The following is a 21,532-nucleotide window of genomic DNA, read 5'->3' as shown; positions in this document are numbered from 1 at the left end:
AGTCAAACTCGTCAAGTAAGAAAGCAATTGTCCACGCTTTATTTCATCATTTCTTTCATAGACACGCTTTTTCGCAGTCTTCTTGTGTAAGGAAGTTATTACAGTTACCACCTTGTGTGGACCATGCGAATGTGTCGCACTGCTTGGTCTCTTTGTCATAGAACCAACGCTCTTCTCGTATAAAGCCCAGATTGCCTATCTCCTTCGGGCAGTCACAAACTGCAAGTAAAATGAGCGAGGAGGAGACAAATATTTATTACATGCAATTCAATCTTCAATAATTTAAACTCAGAGGTCACACGTTGATGTGACCTAAGAGCGTATCATCAGGACAATTTTATGCGTTTTGCGCGTAATAGTGCTTTGATTGGCAGTTTTGTATTCTGTGAATGTTTTTTGGCTAAGATTCCTGTAGTGTAAGAAAGTTGCATAGAAACCTTAAGGCAATGACTCAGGTAAAAGAACTGACAGATAAATGCGATAGCAGGCAATGCGATGTTTGAGCGCTGCTCTTCAAGGCGGCTAGGCGCCGTCCTATTCTGGTAGCCACCATCCGGGATCTTCCCGCAGTAGCCATCTTCCAAGTGGTGTTTTGCTCTGTTACTTGGACAAATGATTAAGCTGACGACTACGCCGCAACACCGAAGACTGTGACGCGGAAGCCACCAACGGGCGCGTAAGAGCTGCCCTCTAAAATGTGTTTGCCAGTAACGCAATTAAAGGTGCAGACAATTTTCTTAGCAACGGAGCACACTCCCCGCCAACAACCGGAAGATCTAACAGCCAAATATAAAAATTAAAAGAGAAGGTTTTCTTTCTTATTTTATTTTCTGCGCAAAGGTACCCGAAATTATTACTCGCATACGTTAAAAAGAAGCCAACCATTAGAATAATAAAGCAGCTTTCAAGCATGCTAGATGTTAATGTGGAGGAGAATCAGTATAAATCTGTTGCCGATGTTTCTAGAAATAATTGATAAAATCTAGCAATTTTGAAAGCTTTCAGTCAGGCTTGACACTTCACAGAAACGCTACTTGCTGTCGGTAATACAAGGCCGCTTATAAACACTAGACATTAAGTATAATAGCCTAATTTCACGATATCCGCCAATACATCCACATTTAAAATCTTGTATACACCTCTAGCATAGCGCTTCACATCACAATTGTGCAAGGAATTTCTCCTCCCAAATACATGGAAGAGCTCGTCCACCTCACCACTGTTCTCCTTACACATTTAGGCAAAAAACTGTGACAAAGGCCATAGATCATAGCTTCGATACCTCAGGCAGGAATTCCGCGCAACTAGTGTTTATCATTGATATTTTTTGCTTACATTTTAAGTTTGGCAGCAGAGTTCTCAGAGCTGAATAGTTCGGCGAGAATATTACAGACGAAATATAATGTAAAGTGTTTATAAGCTTAGAATATATGCATTCATGGGCAGTGTGGTGAGTTAGGTAAAACGAAACTGTTGACAAAAGGTTACCTTCATGATCTAGATAATAGGTTTGCTTTGTTTTATTGAGGTTTAACGTCCCAAAGTAACTCAGGCTATGAGCGAGGCCTTAGTGAAGGGCTCTGGAAATTTCAACCACCTGGGGTTCTTTAACGTGCATTGACATCGCACACTACACGGGCCTCTAGAATTTCGCCTCCACCGAAATTCAGCCGCCGCGGCCGGGATCGAACCCGGGTCGTTCGGGCCAGCTGCGGAGCGCTGTAACCACTGAGCCACCGCGGCGCGGTCTACATAATAGGATAATGTAACTTGTTTATACCAGCTCGTCATGTTACCGCCAAAGTATTCGTAGATGCCCCTTCTTCCAGAAAGATTTGCCTTGTGTCAATGATTTCTTTCCGGCCAAAAAACAAGCTAGCGGTTCTCTGGTATGGGCGTAACGTTGACCATAAAAATGAAAGATCCCAGGGTGCATCCCCAAACAGGGACGTTTCTCGAGAAGAAGCAAGATTGATTCCTTCTAATAAATAGCTGTGCCACAATCAAGAAAAGCGAAACTTCTAATATCTCAAATATTTCGACTAAGATTACTCAGGAGCGAGAATACTTGAACAAACATGAAATTATGCCAGGTATTTTAATCACTGCTTGTGCTAACACCTCTCTCTTGTGTTCCTCTCTGTGACATAGACAGTGATTTGGTATGGAATACTCAGATGACTCACATTTGTAAGAAACTCAGAAGTGTTGCATGCTTGTTGTTTAATTTGCGAACTATGATGCCATTTTCTGTGAGAAAATTAGTCGCCCAGGCTCTGGGCTATAGTGTCTTGAGATACGGTATGTGTTGTTTTTTTAACTGCTCTTTCACACGGAAATGTCGTGTTAATAGGATTTTGGAAAACATTGCTACAAGCGTTCTCTACTTGCCGCAGGAAAATCTGCCCAACAGTGTCTTTACCGCAGCCGGTTTGCCTTCTTTTGACAATCTTTTTAAACAAATTGTAGTACTGAAATATTTTTGGAATAGCGCATACAAACACATAAATACGAAACCGGTACCGTTGAGACATGTTCCTCGCTATCATAAACCGAGAGTGCGCACTCACTACGGCAAAGCAACTAGAAAATATTACGTGCCAGCTATCTTTAACGAATTACCGGATGATTTATTTTCTTTAACCACCCGCAAAAAACTGCGTGTTGCAGTTCAAGCGTTAGAGAATCTTTAACATGTACTAAAATCTTATCAGTGCTTTTTCATTCTTTCCGTGCCAAAATTTTTGTGTTCTTCATGTTTACGTCTTTTAATTTTCTTTTGCCTCTAATGGAGCTCTGATGTAGCGCGAAGATTGCCGCGGCTGCCGGTTGTCGCCGCACAAGCCCACTTGTGGCTTCGGCACTTCCGTTTCTTTGCATGTTCAGATTATGCTGAATAAAGATTATTATTATTATTATTATATGCTGTGGCTAGGTTAGGGCAGAACACATATGAACCACAGGATAATAAGTTACCCACACATTTGTGTTCAGTTCAGAATAGGTGCGTCTCGTCATGATAATTTCTTGCCCAATAATTGGGATAACCTTTCGTACAAATAAATGCAATGCAAATAAATGCAGTGTCTAAGTGCTGCCATCTAAAAAGAAAGCCATGTTGCTGAAGGAAATTGTTTACGACACACCTAGCGTCCACTTATGAGAAAGTGAAATCTTCTAACGACCAAGTGTCATCAGTATTCGTGCCTCGGTTGAAAATGTTCAGTCCAGAGTGGGCGCAAGCTTCCGCGTTTTCAGCGGCTTAATCGGGTTTTCTCCCATCGTTACTCATAAACTATGTAAGCCAATTGCCCGGTCAGCACGTCTGCTACGTGTGCTGCTTTCAAAGGCGTATCGTTATGGCAGGCATAAAGGTTTTAAAGCCGCAAAACTGCCCCCAAACCGACCGAAATTACTATCACCACCTGTGTAAGAAAAAATTGTAATCAGATTAGGAGCTCAGCGCAAGACCTTGAAATTGGCTGTAGATAAATTTTCGAAAGTCTCATTAAGTTTCATCAAAGTGCTCCACAGCCCCAAGTATTTAGCAAATACAGAAAAAGTTGAGAGCACCTGCCGTATCCTTGACCCTAACAGTATCGAGCTCGAAAGATGGGACTGACGATAACATCTGCTAGTGAAGGTACGGTAATCGGATAGCGAGTAATCTAGATGACGACAGAAGCATGGCCCATGCAACGAGGGAGATCAGGCCGAGATATCTTGGCTTGTAAAGAGCACGCTAAAGCTTCGCACTTTTACGTAATAGACGATTACGGTTTGAGTAAATCATATTTTTTCTATCATGTGTATAAAGCGAGAGATATTGCATGAACAAAGTCAGTATTGTTCCTACTTCTGTGAATCGATTTTATTGTACGAAATGGTCGGCTTGCTTAAGTATGCTGAGCTATCGGATAACTTGGATACTTTCTTGCGACATAACTCTAGCGTGAAAACCGCGAACACAAAAAGTACAAAACCCCGATCGCCGCTGAAGTGGCCTCTGCAGAAGAAATATGCTTCAGTAAAACTAGCTTTTAGCCAAGTTTGCTACGTTCTTAAGACGCAAGTACATTGCGAAAGCCACGAACACATAAGAGAGAATCGCCAACAGAAGAATCACTAAAATATTGAAATAAAGACCTCCCTGAAGTTAAGTTTGGATCCCTATTGTACTTTATTTGGCATCAGTATTTTATTTGGCATCAGTATTTTATTTTTAGCGGCTCGGAAGGCAGTCGAAATCAAATTCGAGGCCGATAGGTAGTTAATGCATTTACCATTGCTAAGAACTACCCCGCCGCTCTCTTTGTGTTTTTACTGAACACTACTGAAATTGTTCGACACATAAAGGAACAGCCGTACTTCCTTCCCAGCCCTGCCTATTAGCGATAACAGATACATGCTCAGAGCGGAAGATATGTGTAATCTACGCTTACCTTGTTTATTTTTGATAAAACGTTGACATTTTTTGTCCTTCGGTCCCTTTCCACACCCTGGAGTCCCTGAAAGTGAAACGGTGCAAGTCAGTTACCTCCTCGTTCTCGTTTTCATTGCAATCAAAGAGCAAGAGCGCCATCTTGAAAGCCTATGGTTACTCGGATCACCTACTACAGAGATATCTTGCACATTTTCATGCATTAAAATTGCTATTAAGATTTCAAACTCCCTACTTTATTCCCGATCTGCAAAAGGATCTAAAACGCTATTCGCTATCTGCAAAACGACACCTAGCGACTCGCACTATAAAGTTGTGCGTTTCAGGCGCTAAAATCGCCCGCCCACAGCGCCTTCGCCGGCAGCGAAAGTGTGGACAGATTCCTTGTCCTACAAATACTGCGCTGTAACCACCCGTTTTTGTGTTGGACGGAGACAGGCAGTGATTTTTACCGAGCTGCGGCAAAAGTACTCCCAATCCATGCTGCGTGGGGCACGAATGTCTTCATTTACCCCTACGTCTCCGTAGCGCCAGTACCACGCTACTCCGTTTCGGCGGCATTTGTGTACCGTAGTGACAAGCGTTACCGACTCACGATCTCACAATGAATGCTTCGACGTTGGCGGAATAAATATTTGCAGCAGTTACCCCGTGCACTCTAAACACACTCTCGTAATACAGTTACAAGTCACTTACACTCCTCTTTTTTTCACTTCCTTTTATACTTTCCATGCGTGCTCGTCCTTAACCTGCTTCTCCTGAACTTCTTTGTCCTGCCTATATTTTTCTGTGGTTCCCTCTTCTTTTCTTCTGACCAGTCTCCCTACCGTACCCGTTTTCTTTTCTCTCGTCGCGAGCGAACAACTCGTTAAAGAAGCAGAAGGCGCTGCATTTGTGACATATACTTCTGTTCCTTTCTAACACTCCTCAAGTAAACTAGTTGCTCTGTGTTTTAGTCCTGCATTGACATATTAATCCTTTACGATAAAGGTAAAGACGTTTCTTTTGTGACCGGAGATGAATGCCGTCGTGACAATGAGATATTTGCTGACGGACACTGCGTTGACGCCCGCTGAGAAAGTTGTTGAATTAGGCAGAAAACGACAAGCATCTAGTCCCCTATATATTTCAACGTTGAATGCCTACTACGAATTTGAACTGGTATCATTAACGGAGCAGGGAATAATAAGTACTTCTAGCCACAATTATTAGGCAAACCGTCGGTTTCAACTAATAAATCAGTCTCAATTTCAAATTGAAGCCGATTGAAAATGCATTTCAAAATCTTTTTATATTCTTCAGCATCGGGCGACTCATCCTGTTCAAACAGACACAAATAGATTGAAAAAAAAAAACGGTAGTTTCCCACTTTTAAAATCCGAAAGATCCTGATCGCGAAGTTCTCAGGTACCATTTTTTTGCTACCTGGGGGCCATGATTTAGTTTTATTTTTTTTGTATCAAACACTGAAAAGTAAAGTAAACCTTACTTCCCAGTAAACTACATTATGGTTGGTCGTAGACTGAAGGGGTATTCCCAAGGTGGAGTACATCTGTTTAAGGGAGAAATTAATCACTAGCACGTATCTAAGCTCAACCACACACCTTCAATTGTAAATGTTGCAAGAACATTGTTTTCGGAGCGCTCTATAATCGCAATCTAAAATCACCCTTTGAAGTGCTACTCAATCTCTGGCATACACTAACTGAAAAAATTGAATTACTGCACACATACACAAGGCGAGGCAAAAAATTTCTTCCTGTGCCCGCACCTTCTCTCTGGACAGGACAGTCACTAAAGATTTTCAATGTTGTTAATATATCGATTATTGAACAAACTATGCATCGAATACGAGTGTGGTCAGTATGGTTGAAACCCAGATACCTAGAGTAATAAAAAACTCTGACGAATGGCCGAATTCAGTGCAGCACGTTTATTTTGCTCACATCCACACCATGTAACAATATCAAATCAGTTTGCTAATTCTGCCGTTTTATTCAATTGGTGGTGCCTATATGCACTTCCGTGAGCACGAATATTATAGTGTGGATGTTGATAGCTCTTGGCTGAAAGAAGATAAGTATTTTGTTATCTTAAAAATCTATACAAATTGTGCAATGAGCGTCTCACTTGCTTTATTTGCATGATTGTTTTGCAGAAAGCCAAAACCCTGCCAAAAAATTCCTATATCACACAGCACATCGCGAAAGAAACGATCTTCATTTTGGATCATGAAAAGTTTATTTAATTATCCTATAGTATCATTACGTGGTCACAACACCAGCGTATATATTGGACAGGGTAGCATTCAAGAGCACTCATGATAGCTACAGAAAGTGATTTCTTATGTTTTCCACTCAGTTCGCGTAGCATTTAGTTTCTTCAGCTAGCTCGAATATCGAACCTATCTAGGGCTTATTGCCCTCTATATTAAGCCAGGAAAAGTTTGTCAACGACGAATATATGATGCACGGAAATGAGGCAGTGCATTGAAACATGCGAATGGATTGGTATTGTGCCACAAAATATTGCGCTGCAGTTTTGAACAGCAGGAAAGATTTTATCATGATAAGGTGATGCCACGTTGGCCTCCCAGCTTGTATATCTACGTTTGCAGGAACTTGGGCAGCGCGGCACCACATTTAGCGCTTATCATTCCTTGCTTGAGAGGAGTAGCGCATCTTGGCCACTATAAATTATTACAACCACATCTGTAGCCAATTCAATAATAGTACCTGCAAACTACTAAACAGTTCATAACGCACCTTTCTTCCTTTGACCCTCTACAAGGAGCACGGCGCAGAGCAGGACAACCAACAACACCAAGAAAGTGAAGCTGCGCATAGCGTTTATCACGTCGGCAAGAGATGTCCGAAGATATGTGCTCGGGCATTCACTTGCGGCCGCTTATAAACTGCCCACATTAACATTCATTCACAGGTTTAATGTCAGAGCAAAGTGCCTAGCTGCGGGTCTTGGAGGTGAACTTTAATCGAGTAAAGGAGGTGTCAGACTCCCTTTATTTAATAAAAGGTTAATGCCGCCAGTGCTCTCGTAAAAGCACGGAAAACTACCTTTTACCTTTCCAAACATAGAATTTTGTTTAACATTCCAAGCATTCTATCGCTACACCTTTATTCCCATTAGCAACATTTCGCGGACCTTTCACGCGAACCTAAACGACAAAACTCTATTCAGCGACTGGCTCCTGTGACTAATTCAGAGTGCTGGCAAAATAATTGTCCTCATCCGCGCTGATCATTCCGATTGTAAAGCTTTTATAACGATCTCAATTATTCAAACAATAGCAGAGTTTCTGGCAGGTATGCCGCTTCGAATCAGAGGACCTGCCTAGCGAAGAGTGGCTGAGCATGCAGGAGATATTTATCCTTGTCTGCCAATGAGGTACCTAAAATAAATGACACATTCTGTGTGCTTGAAACCAACGCAACAGTTTTCTTTCATATCAGTGGAAGAGTTTGCACTGTCCATCGTAGTTTCTCATGAACCAAGAAAGTGCACTTCAGGCTGGCTAGGCTGTAAAGCCATGCGAGAGATCACTTCGGTCTGAGCAGTAACCGTATCTTTACCGGAGTGGAAGCAGTTTTTTGGTTGTCGTTTTTGTTGCTTCAAACATTGCGTGTTTCCCTGGGACAAGTGATACGCGTGCCGTGATTCGCATGAACGCGGTAAATAATTTATTATCGCATTTATTTATACTCAGAAATTTCGGTTTCGGCTTCTGAGCGCCGAGGTGTGTTATGACGTCACTCCCAAGGGAGAGCTGCAACCCTGATCACGTGGGCCCAAACGAGTGACCCACGTACCGCTGCGTCGTCTGCTCTCGTACACAAGCTGTACATTCCAGGGCCTTTCGAGATGCGGGGTGGTGCAGCACTGTGCTGAGCAAAGCCAAGCCGGCGAGGGGAGAGGGCGAGTTCTGAAACCAAGCAGCTCGCTTGGCCTGATGTGTCAGTCGGCATACAGCACAGGCCAACGCGGTTTCTGCGTTGGATTTGCCTTTGTCGCGGCAAACGCCTGTGTTGGTGGCCCGTAGCCGACAGTGTCAGTCGGCTCATCCCCTGGTCATGCTATAACGACACGATGTCCTCCTGTTCATGTCGACCCTTAGCCGTCGCTGTCTTCACTTCGTTCCACCCGCGCAGTGCTGATTACGATATCTGCTGCTAGCTTTCTTCTCATAGTGGTATAGCAGACAGGACGTGTGTTCACTAAATGAATGCCTCAAGATAATTCAACAGGATTCGTCATTTGCCATGCGCGTAGGGAATTTCCCCAGCAATGTGCCCATGACGACGAATGCATGTTAGCTCTACTATTGTTTACACCCTGCAGCAAATGCGCGTTCGTTCAGCATTAAATGCAACGCTATGTTCTACCTAGAATAAATAATTTCTCCTTTTTTTTCTGCCGGTTATTTGCTACCTTCTTTGCGCAGTGCGATAAATTAGCAGGAATCGCCGGTGACATTTGCCAGTGTCAGCGTGCTCCAGCCTGGGGAACGTTTCATACCAGATTGCTGACATCGCGTATGTCCGACGTTTCTCGCTCGTTGCAACTGCTTTTTCCGATGTGTCCAATACCTGACTTTGAATATGTTTGTCTAAAAATAAGTTCGGGGCACATTTGCAACAATGAAAAGCGTGCAATTTGTTGTCCACATGCGACACCGGTGATCGGTGCTGGGCTTTGCAGCTGTGCCGTCAGACTGGGTCACATTGGCTAGCAGCAGCGCATCCTGCTCAATGCGTTTGCTTCCTAAAATGTTATTAATCCCCGATTTCCGGTCACTGCGGTCAATGCAATGCTCGATGACTACTTGTATTCGCTAAAACTTGTGAGCTTGCTCACCACAATCGTCGACATCGCACATACGAACCCCTCGAACTCGCTAGGCCTATTCGTACCGCTGGTGAGACAAAGGGTGAACATATGAAGTGTAGACCCTCGATTCGCTTATTCGTAGTACAGAGAAGGTGTAGACACGAGGAACTATAGTCACCTTCTCATCGCAGTGAAGGCTTCGCTCGGCCCCCAATCCTCGTGCCGGCTGATGCGTCAGCAACGGCATATTTGCCGATCAGCATACCACCCGGTTAGTCACTGGCTCAGCGCCTGGGAGATGTCACACGTCGCCGTTCATATTACATCACGTTACTCTGCTGTGATGTCACTACTATTCACTAAAATCGTTGCCACAGCTCTACCTCACCAACTATAGCGCTAGCGATAAGTCTCGATCGTGAGAAAGAGCATTTAGGGACTCTTTGGAGCTGAACAAAATACATTTTAAGCGTTTCTTGCATCAAATGCTTCACCGTGGGTGGCCTTACCTACAAAGGGAACCCATAACAGGTTTTACAGCCACAAAACGTTTTGTCTCAACCCTTTTAAGACGCACCCCGCCACCTTTATTTAAAGATTTCGATGACTGTGTTCAAAGCATTTCCAGCGACTAAAGTACTTCTGTTATTAAGCATGCTATCCAGCCTAATTTACAAAAATATTTGTCATTTGGTCGATACTTCACGAGCACCATTTCTTCAAAGCTTATTGTGCCGATACACGATTACATCTGTGGTTCAATCCCCAGAGCCTAAATTATATAAGACAGAAGCTCACATGTTTCGTATGCCAGAATGTTTACAATGTTCTGTGTATGAAATAAACTTATTGGGTTTTTTTACAAGCTCAGTAATTGTGAAAAGGAAATTTAAACTCAAATTCTGAGGTGTACAGAAAAATATGCCTAAAAACAATATTTGTTTTTAGAATATAGCACCCGTATTTATGTCACCGAAACTGTTACCAGGCTGCTCAACGTTGCAGGGGGAATTCATAATTGAGATAAAATTTTATTGTCATTTGCAACGAAATGCGAAGGGCTGTGCGATAATACCTGAAAAGCCTGGGCGTCTGTGGAGAGCAACTTAATAGTTCCTGATGTCGACAGTTGAACAAATATTCCTATCTTTGGCGTCTGAAGAGAAGAAACATGAAGAACCCCGACCACAAGATTTAAAAAAAAACCTGAAACACGAATGTTCGTATTTTGCACAGAGGTGAGAGCAGGATGATTAACAAGACCATTAACGCTCTCAATCGGGAGCGAAAAATTTGGTGTTATGGCTCATTGTTTTGTAGCACGTTTTATTGTATTCTTCGTGTTACTGCTTCAGTAGATAAGTGCAGAAATAACTCACGAAAGTTGTATCTCTCCTCCTTAGTGTAAAAAAATTCGGGGGGCATTTTGGCTGTCTAAAGTGCGAAGAGGCGAAAGCGTTTTCCGCACCACTTTGACTGCCTATGTGACCCTGGTAACGTCACCACTGGATTACGTCACACATATTTAAGTACTTATTACGAAATAATGACAAATAACTAATTATCATTACTGATTAATGACTAAATACTTATTAACTTCTAATTAATGACTATTAAGCGTTTTGTAGCGTTGATAGGGAGTCCACGGGTCGCCACTAACCGTTCGGCGCGATGCCTTGTCCATTGAACGCAACACTTTTTGAGGAAAGGATATGACGCAGTAATTCTCTGTCATCTCGGTGGACACCTGAACCGCACCTACAGGAAGGTAGGAAGTGGGAGTGAAAGAAGAAAGTAAAAGAGATAATGACGTGAAAAACACAACAAAAATAAATCATTATTGTTGCATTGTCACAGTTCTTTGAAATGCAAAACTGCTTTACTTACCACTAATTCTATATGTTCCAAATGGTTGGAAGCGTCATAATTTTCTCGTGCATTTGCAGTTGTGATCGACAGGAGTGTGCAGAAATGTTAATTTTTAATGCACGCACATTTCAGATGCACACACACCCTATACATTGAATATATACGATATGTCTCTTGCAATGACTGTCAGCAGGGAGGAAGCCTGTTTACGTATTACAGTGAGAACTACAGTGCACTGCTAAGGAAACGCTCGTCCCGCTCATCCTGTCTCTTCTCTCGTGATCGTCCTTTTTGCGCACTTACCTTCCCTTCGTCAATCATATACCTTTTACACACTGTAATTGCAATCATTCTGCTTGTCGCACTGTGTGCAGAGAGTTTTGTGTCAACCTATGAACGGTCAGGCCCAGCGACTCCTCCTGGTCACACACTTTCTGGTTGCCAAAGCACTTCTTCTGGTGACAAAAGCATTGTCGGTGCACGGCGACTCATATCCTGGCGCAGATTACTCATGGCACAAAATGAGTTAACCTGCTTAACAATAACGAAGAGAAGCGCTAGCTTACATTATAACCCCACAGATGCCTTTCCGCAGCCCACAATGCTATAGCACTATTTAAACAGAGGGCACCATGTTGTTGCAGCCTAAACCGACAACTACTCTGGCTCAGCCTACCATCATGCAGAGAAGTTTGTGTTGTCACCAATTCTTCACGCAAATGTTTTTTGAAGATATAGGTCCGCATAGACGGCAGGAAATAAAAAATAAACGACGCTCCACAACAGACGACTGCACTACACACCGATGTTCTCGCACGTCGTAACCCGTGCATCCATAATCACAAAATGTACTGTATGAAGCAGCAAGACGCAGAAGGATGGCGACGCTGCTGTTGTCGCGAAAGAAAACAGTTCGACGGTCGTGGTGCCAAGATCGCGTCACGTCGCACACACAGCGGTTTCGAAGCACAGTGCCTACACGAAGCGCGATCAGAATCGGTGATGGATACGTAACGCAAACAACGTCGTATAACAACGCTCGCTTCGGTCGCGATCACTGCAACCAGTGCGACTAGCTGCACAGCGCCAAGTTGATTTCAGCATTCGGAAAACAATGCGTATGTAGTGAGCCTTCGCACGTACGCATTTTTCTGCCTCGACGGAGAAGCACTTGCTCCGACTGCAATCACTTCCACTTCTCGGACACTGTCAGTGTGCTGTGTAGATTATGCACGCAAAGCAAATTCACCACGAGCAGCCTCCTTTCTCCAAGCTGAGCAGCTGTTACTCGTCGCTCTCCGTGGTGATCCTCACAGGAATTAGAAACGCTTGCAACGGCCACAAAGGGCTCCAAACAAACGCTTCGTGACGTCGCCACCGCGTAGGTCCTACGATGGTTTGAAGACGAATGCAATACGCATACTAGCTTTGAACCGCGGGGCTTACATAGCACCTTGGAATCGACGCACTTTAACCACTCAGAGGCTAGTATCCTAGATCCAACTAGGCGGCTTGCACTGGTCTTGGGACCACTTGTTTACAACTGTCCGAAAACACCGTGACTGCCGCCACAGCCTTTAAAGCGGCCATTTTGGCTGTTGACGGAAGTGACGTCATGTCACGTGATCGCACTTCTGAGCGTCGTCTCCTCGAGTGCGTCTACGGGATACGGTTTGGCAATATGCGTCCGGGCTGTTTCGATGAGTTGCTTTTTGCTCGTTTCGTCCGATCTGGACAGAGCTGCCTCCCACCCCTCCTGCTTTGGCTCATTATTAACAGCAATCGCCGGTTTTCGTAGGCAGGCCCATACCATATGGTACAGGTTCGCCTTCTCCGCGCAGAATTTGCATTGTAAGTCAAATGACTCCGGGTCTATTGCATGTAGTCTTCGTGGGTTGTTGTAATTGTTGGTCTGTAGCTTTCGGAGTTGGTGTCTCCGCTTTGTCTAGTGTCTTAGCCAGCGGAGGGTAGACACAACGGGATAATCCTAAGTGCTGAAGTATGTCGGTGTAAGTGAGTAGTGGGGTAGGAGGTTCCACGGCATCCGTAATGGGTGCCCGGGGGAGATATGCTCGGATTGAGGCACGTCCGCTCTCGTTCATTGGGATGCCCTTATGATCTAGTACCCATAGTAAGTGTTTTTGTGTGGGTTGGTACCACGGGTGCAGCTATCTTGCAGGATTTTAGCTGCTAGCGGTGCTACCCTGCAGTTGAGGTAATTGCGATACGATGTCTGTGAATCTGTTCTAATGTATCCTGAGCTAGTGTGTGTTGCAGCTTGCGCAATCACCACTTCTTCCGCAGCCAGTATGTCCTGGCTAGCCAGTAAAGTCCGCTTACTGTTTTCTTTTGGTGCACTACCGCGACGGCCATCATTCCCTGCTCGAGACCCACAGCATCGACATAGAGCATGCCTTCGCGCCCGCAGTAGTGCCTTTTCATGGCTTCAGCTCGTGCTTGTCGTCTTCAGTGGTGAAAATCGGGGTGCAAATTGCCACGTATCATTGTAGCGTCCGTTCGTTCGCACAAGGCCGCAGAAAAGGGGTGTTATCATTTTTGTTCGTGACGCGAGAAGCGACCAGTCTGATCTCGATTGTTCACAGCCATGAACAGCTGCATCTACGTGTTTCCAGATTACTCTAGATGATCTCGGCTTGTTATCTCGAAGTTTCCTTGCCGGCTTTAAATTGAACGATGCCGCGAGCAGTAGGATTTCGTAGTCCGACGATTGACGTGCACGCTTGTTGCTTACGCCGCCACCGAGTGATTCAGTTCTTTTCCGGGCGCAAGTCAGCCCAAATGAAGAGCTTCGTTTGCAAGTCTTCCTGGTGTCTTCCTGACCGCTGGACTGCCGTCACTACAACGTGACATCTGGTGGTGGTGCTTGGTAGCCTTCCATGTACCGGACACCCCCTACAAGCCGTGACGCCAGCCTTTCTGAGTCATTTACCGTAGGACCTTAGTCCAGTCCACCGCGCAAGCCGACCTCTGCAAGGCGACGCACCTGAGTTCGGGATTCTGCCGGACCCTACCCGGAAGCGAAAGCCAGTAGCAACGTCCACCATGAGCTTGCCCCAGACGACGACTCCAATCATTTTTCACCATCCCCGGGTGCCACCAAACTTTGACGCTTCGCCTGGCGCCAACCCCGAAGAATGGCTGGAGCAGTTCGACCGTATGGCTCTCTTTAACAAATGGGACGACGCCATGAAAATTAGGTACGTCTTTTTCGCCTTGGAGGGACCAGCAAGAATCTGGTTTGAGAATGAGGAAGCTAGCCTTACGGATTGGGAAACCTTCAAGGAGCAGCTTCTCAAGACTTTCACAAACGTCGTGAGAAAGAAGAGAGCCCAGCAGCTGCTACAGTCTCGCGTACAACACCCAAACGAGACCGTTGTAGTATACACTGAGGAGATGAAGCGTCTCTTCCGGCGTGCCGACATGAGCATGAAGGAAGAAGAAAAGGTCAAGCTGCTTATGCGAGGAGTTAAGGAGCAACTCTTTGCAGGCCTTGTACGGAACCCACCGAAAACCGTCGCGGAATTTGTAGAAGAGGCATCCACTATGGAAAAAACTCTTGATGTCCGAGCCCGCCAGTATGAACGCCAGCAGCGCATTTTCTCAGCAAACTGCCTGGACACCGCTAACAACGATAACCTGCGGGAGATTATGCGTCAAGTTGTTCGAGAGGAGCTCCGACGATTGCTGCCAACGGGAACGCAGCCGCAGCTTTCATCACTCACAGACGTGATCCGAGATGAAGTTCAACAGGCCTTGGGTGTGACGCCGACCACCACGCAGCCTATGGAGCCCCCAGCCATGACTTACGCCGCAGCTGTGCGCCGTCGTGCACCTCGACGACGGGACCCAAGCCCCTATCTCCCTCAGCCAGCTGTGTTGGACCGCCGCCCTCTCGCCCCAACCCACCCGTCCGTCCGCCGAGAAAATGCGACGAGTGGAGAACTCCCGACCAGCGCCGCCCACTATGCTTCTACTGTGGCGAAGCCGGTCACGTCCCCAGGCACTGTCCATACAGAAGACTGGGCATCCGAGGGTTCTCTTACAACACTCTACGACCCCGACCCGGCCAGCGACCAGCCGAAATCGAGGAGTTTTTGCGACGTGAAGGATGCTCATCGCCGAGCCGCCTATCACGTTCCCCGTCGCCATATTCACCGTGCTTTGTATCTCCTAGCCGAGGTTACACGATGCGTGGACGCTCCCCCAGCCCCCGAAGGTTAAACTGAATAAAGCAGCCTCTGGAGGTGAGGTTGCTTCTGAGCGCAAGATCAATGATCCTCCATCGACGAAAACGAAAGACCATGCCTCAACTACGACGACAACACCGACGACGACGACGCGGCCAGACTAGAACCTTATACCACCGCCCAGAGAAGTAACCTCGGAGTACGCCCACCGCAGTCTCACTGCCCGACAAAGTCGAGATCGTACACCGAACACACCGTGCAATACGAAAACAAGAACAAGTGACCTTGAAGTTATGGTCGACGGTCGCACGGTTGCTGCCTTGACTACTCCGTCATGAGTGGGCCACTCGCTGTCCGACTCAGGAAAGTAACAACAGCTTGGGATGGCCCGCTGATCCTCACCGCAGGTGGTAATCTGGTTACGCCATCAGGACGCTGCACCGCGAGAGTTACTGTAAACGGGAGAACCTATGCTACAACCTTCCTGGTCCTACAGCAATGCTCGCGAGACGGACTTCCTGAATGAACATCGGGCGATTATCGACCTTCGATCTAAGTCGATCAACCTTTCCACCGAGAACGCCATATCTGCTGCGACGAGCGCAACTCATCACGTTGCCTTAAACGTTCTCGACGAAGCATTGAGCGTGCTGCCCCGATCAAGTGTCCTCGCCTGCATAGGTACTGGGGACATCGAGACTGCCGACGGCGTCATCGAGGGGAACACCCAGCTACTCCTGGATCGAGGACTGACCGTCGCAAGGGGAGATGCCCAAGTCCGAAATGGCCAAGCCCCGGTGTTGCTAACCAACTTCACCGAAGAGTACCGGCATCTAAACAAAGGTACGACGATTGCTTTTCTGGACGAGCTGGCAGACATCAGAGACATATTTGCCCTAACCGACCAACCCGTAGAACCATTTGACCAACGCCATCAACCAACGTTTGATATCAACCCAGCAGTACCACGGAGCAGACAACACCAAATACGCAGTCTTCTTCAGAAGTACAGCGATTGCTTCTCATCAGCATCGAATGTGCGAGGAACCAGGCTTGCCAAGCACCGCATTGTCACAGACGAACACGCCCGACCACTGCGACAGAGCCCCTACCGCGTATCGCCGCTAGAACGCCAAGCTATCCGCAATCAAGTTCAGGAAATGCTTCGTGACGACGTTATCCAGCCATCAAGGAGCCCCTGGGTAGCACCAGTCATCCTAGTGAAAAAGAAAGACGACACCCTTCGCTTTTGCGTCGATTACCGCCGCTTGAATAGAATTACGAAGAAGGATGTCTACCCCCTCCCCCGCATCGACAATACCTTGGACCGGCTCTGCAACGATAAGTACTTCTCATCGATGGACCTGAAGAGCGGCTACTGGCAAATTGAAGTCGACGAAAGAGATCGCGAAAAGACTGCGTTCATCACGCCAGACGGACCCTTCGAGTTCAAGGTGATGCCATTCGGCCTCTGCTTTGCCCCAGCGACGTTCCAGCGAGTAATGGATACGGTGCTCGCAGGCTTGAAGTAGCAGATTTAAAAGCGTACGTTGTTGGGCTAGTCGGTCAATCATGGTGAATACAAGGGGGGTACTGCGCACAAAAAGACAAGGACAAGAAGATAACACAACAAGCGCAGACTCGCGACTCGCGATGTCGCGAGTCTGCGCTTGTTGTGTTATCTTCTTGTCCTTGTCTTTTTGTGCGCAGTACCCCCCTTGTATTCACCTTGAAGTAGCAGGTTTGCCTAGTCTACTTAGATGACGTTGTTGTCTTCTCCTCAAGCATTGAAGACCCCCTCAGAAGGCTTCGGATAGTGCTGGAAACGATCAAGTCTTCAGGCCTGACCCTGAAACCAGAGAAGTGCCACTTCGCCTACGAGGAGCTGCTGTTCCTTGGTCAAGTCGTAAGCAAGGATGGAGTTTGCCCAGACCCCCAGAAGACGGCTGCGATCGCAGAGTTTCCACAGCCTAATGACAAGAAAGCTATACGCAGCTTCCTTGGATTGTGCGCTTATTACCGGCGATTCGGCAAGTACTTTTCGCGCATCGCTGAACATTTGACCCAACCTACCAAGGCTGACGTGTCTTTTAAATGGGAAACGCCGCAAGAGGAAGCTTTCAACGAGCTGAAGCGCCGCTTACAGTCCCCTCCTGTGCTCGGGCACTTCGATGAAAACGCCGAAACCGAAGTTCATACCGATGCAAGCAGTGTGGGCTTAGGAGCAGTCCTCGTTCAGAAAAAATGGCAGACTGGAGAAAGTTATCGCGTACGCTAGCCGTTCACTGTCGAGAGCCGAAGCCAACTATTCGACGACAGAGAAAGAATGTCTCGCCATTATTTGGGCCACGTCCAAATTTCGCCCCTATCTCTACGGACGACCATTCAAGGTTGTGAGCGATCACCATGCTCTGTGCTGGGTGGCCAATTTGAAAGATCCCTCCGACCGCCTTGCTCGTTGGAACCTGCGTCTTCAAGAATTCGACATAACTGTAGTCTACAAATCTGGCCGCAAGCATTCCGATGCAGACTGCCTATCGCGAGCCCCCGTAGACGCAGCACCGGAAGAGGAAGACGACGACGTTTTACTAGGACCGGTAATCGCCAGCAGTTTCGCGCAGCAGCAGCGGTCGGATCCTGAGTTGCAAAGCCTAGTTGATTATCAGTTGCAAAGCCAACTGTCGTCCTTCGTCGCTCACAATAATGTCCTCCTGAAGAACTTCGCGCCCAACAAAACAGTGCATCTTCTTGTCGTACTCAAAAATCTCAGGCAAGAAATTATGCAGGCATGTCATGATGAGCCGACTGCAGGGAATATCTGGATTGCTCGCACGTTGCACCGCATCCAGGAGAAGTACTATTGGCCGCGGCTAGCTACCGACGTTTCCCATTACGTGAAAACGTGCCGTGAGTGTCAGCGACGCAAAACGCCTCCGACTAGACCAGCCGGACTCCTGAACCCCATATCGCCGCCAACTAAGCCCTTTCAGCAAATGGGGATGGACCTCCTCGGCGCCTTTCCGACTTCATCATCAGGCAATAAGTTGATCATCGTGGCCACCGACTACATGACCCGCTACGCCGAAGCAAAAGCGTTGCCTAGTGGTACCGCAACAGAAGTTGGCAAATTTTTTGACGAGCAAATTATCCTGCGACACGGCGCTCCCGAAGTGCTCATCACAGACAGAGGATCGGCATTTACAGCGGATCTGACGTAAACCTTTTTAAACTACAGCCAGACAAGCCATCGGAGGACAACTGGCTGTCATCCACAAACCAACGGACTCACAGAGCGTCGGAACAAGACCATCGCAGACATGCTCTCCATGTACATCGACGCCGAACACAAGACGTGGGACTCCATTCTGCCCTACGTAATCTTCGCCTATAATCCTGCCGTCCAGGAGACAACCAGGTTTACCCCATTCCAGCTGGTATACGGCAGGAAGCCCACGGCAACACTCGACGCAATGCTCCCGCACGTTTCCGACGAATACAACCTCGACGTCGCCGCCTACCTTCATCGCGCCGAGGAAGCCCGAAGACTTGCGCGGCTTCGCATTCAAGACCAGCAGCACACCGACGCCCGACGCTACAATCTGCGCCGACGAGACACGCATTACAAGCCAGGTGATCGTGTTTGGATATGGACGCCAGTTCGCCGCCGTGGATTGAGTGAAAAGTTGCTGCGATGCTACTCTGGCCCGTACAGGGTTCTGCGTCGCATTGGTGACCTCGACTATGAAGTCATCCCCGACGGCACGACAGCATCTCAGCGACGCCGCACACGCCCGGAAGTCGTACACGTCGTATGCCTGAAGCCATATTATGAACGCTAAAGGACTCGAAGTTTTGCATTCTGCGTGTTTATTTTCATTTTAAAGCATCGAGACGATGCCTCTTTGGGAGGGGGGTAATGCCACGTATCACTGTAGCGTCCGTTCGTTCGCACAAGGCTGCAGAAAAGCGGTGTTATCATTTTTGTTCGTGACGCGAGAAGCGACCAGTCTAATCTCGATTGTTCACAGCCATGAACAGCTGCATCTACGTGTTTCCAGATTACTCTAGATGATGTCGGCCTGTTATCTCGAAGTTTCCTTGCCGGCTTTAAATTGAACGATGCCGCAAGCAGTAGGCTTTCGTAGTCCGCCGATTCACGAGCACGCTTGTTGCTTACGCCGCCACCGAGTGATTCAGTTCTTTTGCGGGCGCAAGTCAGCCCAAATAAAGAGCTTCGTTTGTATGTCTTTCTGGTGTCTTCCTGACCGCTGGACTGCCGTCACTACAACGTGACAAGATTCATGGGTAGTGGACCTGCCTTGAGTTGTCCTCTTCATGCGGCTGGGATGTCGGTTGTGGTGTCTACGTGTCGACAAAAATTGACGTTTAAATCGCTCAGGTCTTGTCGGCCAGTCCGAGTAGTGGAGAGTCGTACCACCTGCCCCTTAAGGTGTGCCCCTATCAGCTCATCTATTGTGTTGTGCACACCCAGTCGCAAGACCCGTACCGTCGATGTCGAAAGGGGGAGTCCCAGGGCCTTCATGTCGGCATTTCTGATTATGATGTCGAGGTTTTTGATGCCATGCATCTTGAGGTGGAGGAAGGGCGCTGCGTAGACAATGCGGCTTACAATGAAAGCCTGCACCAGTGGCAGAGTATCTTCTTCGCGCATCCTTGATTTCCGCGTCGTTATCCTGGCGATCATTCTGGAGACTTGCTCGCTCACGCGTAGTGGTTTCTGGACGGTGAGAAGGTTGTTGTTGTTGTTATTTCTTTACAGACCCAGTGTCTTGAGGGTCTATCCTTCCTTTATGGGTGAGTTTTCAACGCGAATGTCGATAGTGTCCTGATTCCTGCGTTGACGAAAGACTGTCAGTTTGAATTTTTCGGGTGAGCTCATTAGTCCACACGCCCATACATATTTTGAACTGTTGTCGCCGCTCTTTGTAGTTGTTCTTCAGTCATTCCCATACTTCGCGTGTTTGTCCACATGGTTATATCATCAGCGTACAGGGCGTGGCGTATTCCGTGCGCCTGATTGAGAAGGGGTGGGAGATTTAGGAATGCGATGTTGAAGAGAAGTGGGGATAGTACTGCCCCTTGCGGAGTGCCTCTCGTGTCCATCTTAACTTGCGTTGCTTGTTCTTTGCCGGTGCTGATGTATGGTTCTGTCCGTGAAAAAATCGCAGATGTACGAGTAGACTCGATGGCCACAGTTCATGCTGTGAAAGTTGTTGAGGATTGTGGAGTGTTTGACATTGTCAAACGCTCCTTGGAGGTCGAGGGTTAGAAGCGCGCGGTTACTCTTTGTGCGTGTGGGATCAATGGCTTCGCGTTTGATTTCCAGAAGCACACCATGGCTGGACTAGTGTGCCTTGAATCCAAACATCGTGTGTGGCAATAGCTCGTTCTCCTCAAGATAGTTGGAGAGTCGGGCGTGGACTGCCTTTTCCATAACTTTGCCTGCGCACGACGTGAGGGATATGGGACGTAGGTTTTCGATGCTGATTTTCTTGCCTGGCTTTGGGATAAATCGTACATTGGCTGTTTTCATTGCTTGTGCAATGGTGCCGGTGCGCCAGCATTCATTTATGTAATACGTGATTTGCTGCAGAGCCTCTGCGCCGAGGATGCCCAGAAGTCCGACCGTAATTTTGTCTTGTCCCAGAGATGTGCCTCGGCGCATATCTGCTAGTGCTGCAATAATTTCCTCCAAACTGATGTCTGTATCTAAGTTTTTGTTCGATTCCCTCCGGTACTCCTTATTGTAGGGTTGTTTGTCTCTCGCGGTGCAGATATAGCGATGCGTGAGTTCATCCACGATATCGTGGTCCGTGCATTGAAAGCTGTGTAGTGCTCGATGCAAATTTCTGCGTTTTTCCCTCTTCGCATTGAAAAAGCCTAGCTTGTTGGGCTAGTTGGTGCATGGTAAGTAGAAAACCAGCGAAAAGGACGCGTTGACAAGGAGGAGAAGTACACAGGACAACGCTAGAAGTTCACAGGACAGCTCTGTTAGGTTCACGGAAAAAGAATATAGTTTCATGAAAGGGGCAGGGCATAGGTTGCCACACGCTTTCATTGATCGCTTAATCTATTTCGTGTTGTTTTTGTTAACGTTTGTAGTTGCTCTCGCGCGTGTGCGCCCTGTCCTGATGTTGGCGATTCACCA

Source organism: Amblyomma mixtum, unplaced genomic scaffold (genome assembly GCF_055824585.1).
Source record: "Amblyomma mixtum isolate Tamu unplaced genomic scaffold, ASM5582458v1 scaffold_13, whole genome shotgun sequence".
Lineage (NCBI taxonomy): Eukaryota > Metazoa > Arthropoda > Arachnida > Ixodida > Ixodidae > Amblyomma > Amblyomma mixtum.
The sequence above is the reverse complement of the archived record's forward strand: the minus strand, read 5'-3'. Positions refer to the sequence as shown.